This window comes from Schistocerca piceifrons, chromosome 1, assembly GCF_021461385.2.
Source record: "Schistocerca piceifrons isolate TAMUIC-IGC-003096 chromosome 1, iqSchPice1.1, whole genome shotgun sequence".
Lineage (NCBI taxonomy): Eukaryota > Metazoa > Arthropoda > Insecta > Orthoptera > Acrididae > Schistocerca > Schistocerca piceifrons.
Genome location: NC_060138.1, coordinates 892,104,833 through 892,112,760, shown reverse-complemented (window position 1 = coordinate 892,112,760; position 7,928 = coordinate 892,104,833). Strand labels below are relative to the sequence as shown.

The 7,928-nt window shown below is 41.3% G+C and overlaps 1 non-coding gene across 1 annotated transcript; it reads right to left on the bottom strand.

Annotated features, from left to right (window-relative positions):
* Nucleotides 1–7,072: 7,072 nt before the first annotated feature.
* Trnat-cgu lies at nucleotides 7,073–7,149 on the bottom strand. Its single transcript has one exon. It is a non-coding gene; the product is annotated as a tRNA-Thr (tRNA).
* Nucleotides 7,150–7,928: the final 779 nt, after the last annotated feature.

The following is a 7,928-nucleotide window of genomic DNA, read 5'->3' as shown; positions in this document are numbered from 1 at the left end:
TTAACTGTTGATTGATTTCATGGCTATCATCAGTACAATGGATTGTTAATGCGCATTAATTATGGGCTTCACCCACTGGTTGAGACTGTGTATCTTTTTGATCAGATGGGCTGCCAACGATCAGTAAGGAATATGCACGAAACTCACTAGTTAACTTATGGTAGCACTGGCAGAAACGTATCTATTTTAATGTAGATCTTTTCTCCTTTTTGCCTAGTAAATTTTGTACATTCTGAAGATTGTCAATAAATGACCAAAATAAGAAATTATTGCAGTCATGCTATGTGATTCCGTTTGAAATAAAAATTAAAGTATTGATATTATAGTAATGATTTTTATGTTAAGTCCATCTGTTTAAATCCGAATAAAGAAGGTATTTGTTATGCCAGATACTTTTCTTCTAAATTTATTAGGGCATATTCTGTGGTCTGAGTTTTATACCTTAAGTTCAAAGTGCTTAAGTAAATGGAAATGAATGATATGTGTATGTCTTTTAGGCCACCAATGACATCCTAATAAATTGAGGCGATATGTATTTCAGGCCACCGATGATACCCTAATAAATTGAGGCGAAAAGCATCTGGCAAAACAAGTATTGCTCTTATTCAGTCTCTAACAGACAGTCCGAGCGTAAAATCATTAATGTAACACTACAAAAGGAATGGAGAATTGACAAATCAACAACATGAACCAGTATAAGTATTCTAGTATTTATCGCAACATGAACATCTATATTAATACGTGTAACATAAAGAGATGTTGTACAACAGAACTTCATTTTGTTACTATTACAAATGTTGTGTTCGGACTTTTAAAGTGCCCATAAAAGAGTTAAAATAAAGTTTTAAGAAGCCCAAATTTCAAAGACACACTCCCCCCCCCCCCTCTTTTTTTGTTTTTTTTTTTTTTTTTTTTTTTTTTACAAATCAAGCACTGTGCCACGCTACCGTATCAGACATTATTCAGATAGGTTTCAGGTAAATGACATACTTCGTATATGGATCACACTGGATCATCGATGACTGTTGAACGATGATGATAAACAAACTTCTGATCAACTATATCCCCGACACATTCGACAGGCGACATATCGCATGATCTACATCTACATCTACACCCATACTCCGCAAGTCAGCTGACGGTGTGTGGCGGAGGGTACCCTGAGTACCTCTGTCGGTTCTCCCTTCTATTCCAGTCTCGTATTGTTCGTGGAAAGAAGGATTGTCGGTATGCTTCTGTGTGGGCTCTAATCTCTCTGATTTTATCCTCATGGTCTCTTCGCGAGATATACGTAGGAGGGAGCAATATACTGCTTGACTCTTCGGTGAAGGTATGTTCTCGAAACTTTAACAAAACCCCGTACCGAGCTACTGAGCGTCTCTCCTGCAGAGTCTTCCACTGGAGTTTATCTATCATCTCCGTAACGCTTTCGCGATTACTAAATGATCCTGTAACGAAGCGCGCTGCTCTCCGTTGGATCTTCTCTATCTCTTCTATCAACCCTATCTGGTACGGATCCCACACTACTGAGCAGTATTCAAGCAGTGGGCGAACAAGCATACTGAACCTACTTCCTTTGTTTTCGGATTGCATTTCCTTAGGATTCTTCCAATGAATCTCAGTCTAGCATCTGCTTTACCGACGATCAACTTTATATGATCATTCCATTTTAAATCACTCCTAATGCGTACTCCCAGATAATTTATGGAATTAACTGCTTCCAGTTGCTGACCTGTTGTTTTGTAGCTAAATGATAAGGGATCTACCTTTCTATGTATTCGCAGCACATTACACCTGTCTACATGAGATTCAATTGCCATTCCCTGCACCATGCGTCAATTCGCTGCAGATCCTCCTGCATTTCAGTACAATTTTCCATTGTTACAACCTCTCGATACACCACAGCATCATCTGCAAAAAGACTCAGTGAACTTCTGATCTCATCCACAAGGTCATTTATGTGTATTGTGAATAGCAACGGTCCTATGACACTCCCCTGCGGCACACCTGAAATCACTCTTACTTCGGAAGACTTCTCTCCATTGAGAATAACATGCTGCTTTCTGTTATCTAGGTACTCTTCAATCCAATCACACAATTGGTCTGATAGTCCATATGCTCTTACTTTGTTCATTAAACGACTGTGGGGAACTGTATTGAACGCCTTGCGGAAGTCAAGAAACACGGCATCTACCTGTGAATCCGTGTCTATAGCCCTCTGAGTCTCGTGAACGAATAGCGCGAGCTGGGTTTCACACGACCATCTTTTTCGAAACCCATGCTGATTGCTACAGAGTAGATTTCAAGTCTCCAGAAAGGTCATTATACTCGAACATAATACGTGTTCCAAAATTCTACAACTGATCGGCGTTAGAGATATAGGTCTATAGTTCTGCACATCTGTTCGACGTCCCTTCTTGAAAACTGGGATGACCTGTGTCCTTTTCCAATCCTTTGGAACGCTACGCTCTTCTAGAGACCTACGGTACACCGCTGCAAGAAGGGGGGCAAGTTCCTTCGCGTACTCTGTGTAAAATCGAACTGGCATCCCATCAGGTCCAGCGGCCTTTCCTGTTTTGAGCGATTTTAATTGTTTCTCTATCCCTCTGTCGTCTATTTCGATATCTACCATTTTGCCATCTGTACGACAATCTAGAGAAGGAACTACGGTGCAGTCTTCCTCTGTGAAACAGCTTTGGAAAAAGACATTTAGTATTTCGGCCTTTAGTCTGTTATCCTCTGTTTCAGTACCATTTTGGTCACAGAGGGTCTGGACATTTTGTTTTGATCAACCTACCGCTTTGACATAAGACCAAAATTTCTTAGGATTTTCTGCCAAGTCAGTAAATAGAACTTTACTTTCGAAATCATTGAACGCCTCTCGCATAGCCCTCCTCACACTACATTTCGCTTCGCGTAATTTTTGTTTGTCTGCAATGCTTTGGCTATGTTTATGTTTGCTGTGAAGTTCCCTTTGCTTCCGCAGCAGTTTTCTAACTCGGTTGTTGTACCACGGTGGCTCTTTTCCATCTCTTACGATCTTGCTTGGCACATACTCATCTAACGCATATTGTACGATGGTTTTGAACTTTGTCCACTGATCCACAACACTATCTGTACTTGAGGCAAAACTTTTGTGTTGAGCCGTTAGGTACTCTGTAATCTGCTTTTTGTCACTTTTGCTAAACAGAAAAATCTTCATACCTTTTTTAATATTTCTATTTACGGCTGAAATCGTCCATGCCGTAACCGCTTTATGATCGCTGATTCCCTGTTCTGCGTTAATTGTTTCAAATAGTTCGGGTCTGTTTGTCACCAGAAGGTCTAATACGTTATCGCCACGAGTCGGTTCTCTTTTTAACCGCTCAAGGTAGTTTTCAGATAAAGCACGTAAAAAAATTTCACTGGATGCTTTGTCCCTGCCACCCGTTATGATCGTGCTTCCATGGAGCAATGGTACCTCCAATTTTATGAAGAACACACATTTTGTGTTACAATTCCTCCTGTTAGTACAGATGGGCCCACAGATGAGCATGTCCTGCTACAATGAGGCATATGTGTCTTTCTAAAGTAGGGTCCACGAAGTCGGCGGGCCAAAACTCCATGGTGCAATGGGATGCTTGTTAAGCTGCTTCCACTAAGTGCACATGAAATCGCAATTTGTATGATGTGCTGTTCCAAACAAAGCTATCCTTAATTTGCCCAACATTTCACTCATCAAACGCAACATACATACTGAGGTTACCACGGTAGCATCTACAATTATGCGGCCATCACTATGAGAGGAGCTAAGGCGTAACTTGCTGGCAACGCAGTGTTTTGGCACATGCTTAATGTCGCATTAAGACTTAGTAGAGTGTGACAGGAAGCAGATAATGTGAAACCTTGAACGCAGGCAGCTTCACTCGTCATCGAGTAAATACTGTGAGAGAAGTTGGCCATCCTTAACGGTCATACAATAAAGATGGCAATGATCTCGTGATGGACATCGTGTGGTCTGGGATCTGCTGCTAACTGCAAATGATTCTCTTCCTCCCCAAATGGGAAGTATACTGTCCAGATATCTTATTTTCATTAGTTATCTTATTTTATGATATGATAATGAGATTCAAACTTACAGCTCCGAAAACAGTGTTAAATCAATAGACTTACATCTGTGTAACCACTTCAGTCAATATTCTTATTGAAATTAGGTTCTAAGTCTTGATTTGTTAATGAAAGTATTATCTATTTATTTCTGCGCAGATTGGCTAATTATCTAGGTGCTAAATCACTTATAGTAAAAAAATAAACTTTTTCTCATAATAAATAGGCATGTGTTGAAGAACACAGAAATATAACCACAGATTACCAGTTCTCTTACTTCTCCCCTCTTCTGTGTAAGGCCTTCCATAGATTTGTTCTGCTATTACTTTTAGTACTTCTTAATTTCATTCTATATCTTCCTATTCCTATTTTAACATGTCCAAATAACTTACAAGAAAGCAGTCGAGTGACGTCTTCGACAACCACTCAATGGAACGGTTTGAGTTTGGCGAATGTCTGCATAACGGTGCCTGCCGTCATCTGTATTGTGAACAGTGAGGTAGAGAGGATATTGTGTTACGGTGAACACCTCGTTATTTTTATGGCACAAATGAAACGTGAGACCCCTATGCGTGACAACTGAACCCTCGGTGGACCGGGCTACGTCAACCAGAAAAAACTGACAGCTTTGATGGTTCACACTGCCATGAGAAATTCTCATTTCAGCCTTGAAAATGACAAAGGTTTTCACCAGATGAAACATATGTGCTTATAATCTTTTCTGTAGAGTGAGGAGCGAGCAGGAGATTCCCCATTCCACCCATCTATGTCACAAGAAATATGTACAGGCTGAAGCTTATTCCTACTCTTTGAAGCACGCTTTTTTAATCAGCAAAGACACAGAACGCGGGCACAGCCCAGGGGAATGTTTATTTTCCACTAAATGCCTTACCATAGTGTAGAAATACAGAAAGTGGTAACAAACATAGACTATTTGATCAAATTATTCTGATATTTCTATGTAATGTGTACCTCTCCACTAGGCGTCACGAGAAACGGAACTGTCAGTAAGTAGGGGGGGGGGGGGGGGGGGGGGGGAGTATTACGCTGTCAGCAGAGAAGCGGTAAATGCAGAAAGGGCCAATCAGGACAGCTGAGTGTCTTCGAATGTGGACCAGTCATTGTAAATCATCTGAGCAATAAACCCATTACTGACATTTCAGTACTTCTACGGTTGCCCATATTGACTCTTGGTAATGCAGTTGTGAAGTAGAAATACGAAGAAACAAACACAGTTAAACCAAGACCAGCAAAGCCTCATGTGACGACGGAGAGCGACCGTCGAGAATTGCTGCTTGCGGTTGTAAATAAGAGCATGAATCAGTGGAAGCATTAGCTCATGAGTTCCAAAGTGATACCAATAGCATAGGTGCCACAATGATTGCGTAGGGAGTTAAAAAAGAATGTGGTACAATAGTCGAGAACATGTTCATATGTCACACATTTCTGTAGTCATTATTATACGATGCTATAGGTGGTGTACGGAACGACGCGTCTCGACAATGGACGACTGGAAACGAATGATTTGGAATGATGATTCGCAATATGTCCTGAGGCATAACGATAGAGGGGTTGGAGTTTGGCGAATTATGGTAAAGCAGTACCTGCTATCATACGTAGTGCCATCGGTGAAGTGCAGAGGAGACGGTTTCAAGGTATGGCAATGACTTCGTGGTTAGTGTATGGTCTCCTTGTTGCACTCAATACAATGCTAAATATGGAACGATAGGAACAGATTTTGCAGCATTGTGAATTTCGAGGCACAGTTAGGAGACGGTGATTGTTTGTAGCCGCGTGATTAAGCACCATGTCAGAAACCATCGTCTCTGATGTTTTGCGGATAATAACATTCCTGAAATGGACTGTGTGCCTAGAGTCCCTATGTGAACCCTGTGAAACACCTTTGAGACGAGTCGGAACGCCTACTACGCGACCCATTGATCTTTCACCATTCAGATACTTTACAGCAAGTGTCCCTAAAGAAATTCATGCATTCATAAAGACGACTGGTGGACATACGTGTATTAAGTTAATAGGTGTACAGAGTCTTTTGGTCGGACAGCGTAACTAGTGCAAGAGATATACACGAAAAGAACCTGCGTTAATCACAGCACATTACACTGAACTACTAGACTAGAGGTTGATTGTTAGTTATCCTGTATGTTAGTTGAAGCATTCTTCCGGAAAGATTAGTTGCCCCACCAAATGCGCTGCTCACTCTCTCAGTTTACAGAGACTACATCCGCCTACATTTCCCTAAGCTTTCTGCACATTTGATACGTTGGGAGAAGCTTAATTTTAATACATTTTAACGTTTCAAAGATCTCTGCCTCTTCTATGGATGCCTTTAGAGTTCAGACTTGGCCTACACAGGGTATGACAGATGACTGCTTACAACGTACCACAGTTGGGTAGGGGAAGTGGAGATTAACTGCCGGCCACTGGTGGCCGAGCGGTTCTAGGCGCTTCAGTCTGGAACCGCGCGATCGTTACGGTCGCAGGTTCGAATCCTACCTCGGGCATGCATGTGTGTGATGTCCTTAGGTTAGTTAGGTTTAAGTAGTTCTAAGTTCTGGGGGACTGACGACCTGAGATGTTAAGTCCCATAGTGCTCAGAGCAATTTTTTTTTTGGAGAGGAACTGTTTGACACTGGACACTAGCGGTCTGTCAAGCCGGGAAACAACCTCAAACTGGCCCACAAATACCAGCCAAGCTATTGCGCAAGCGTTCCACGATCGATTCTGAATATCCTGTCACCATGTTACGCTACCACTTTAAGTCAGTCAGATTTTTTAATTTTTTCTTTCCTCAACAATAGCGATTTAAACATCCTCTTGAGGGTAATGAAAGAAAATTATTATTTAAAAACTAATTATGTTTATAATTCGACCGAAACTTAACCTTAACACACACAGAAGACTCGTAGTAAGAATATCATAAAAGAAAGAGATTTTGATCGAAGCAGACGAAATGAATTAAAATTTGTGCTGCGGCCGGGGCTCGAACCCGGGTGTTTCTGCTTACGAGACAGAAATGCTAACCACTACACCACCGCATTAAGCCACGAATTGCCTGCGCTGAGTGCCCTCCCCAACAGAAATTTCAGCTCATTTTTCCCTTATGTATTGACGTCTACTTCGATCAGTATCGTAGATAGTAAAAAAAGACTTAAATGTTTCAGGGAAACATTTAATTATAAGATCTACAAGATTACCAATGGGACAAGGACGTCCCATTACGTCCAATGCTGGGGTGCTTGCCAATATCGGAGAGCGCTGGCAGAAGTGACAATATGTAGGGCAAAACTGAAGTATGTGTTGGGAGGGCAATCAGCTTAGGTAGTTCGTGCAGCAGTGTTGACCATCGTACTGCGGTGGTGTAATGGTTAACATTTCTGCCTACCAAGCAAGAACACCGGCGTTCGAGTTGCTGACTGCACGGTAGCTCAGCGTGTTCGGTCAGAGAGGTGGTCGGCCTCTGTAATAAAAAAAAATGGGTGAAAGGATCAACAACGAACTTGAACAGATGTCATGTGACGTCCGCAACGACAAAAAAAAAAAAAAAAAAAAAAAAAAAAAAAAGTTGTTCGGTCAGAGGGCTACCTGCTCTCTGTAATAAAAATAGTGAGTCAAGGCATCAACGATCAACTTGAACGGATGTCTTGTGACGTCCGCCCAGACCAAACGCAACGAACTATATCGAACAAAAGGGAAAAAAAATCCGGAAAAAAGTCCCGACCGCCGCACAAATTTTAATTCTTTTCGCCTGCTTCGATCATTATCGTAGATAATAAAAAAAACTTAAATGTCTCAGGGAAACATTTAATTATAAGAATGAGATT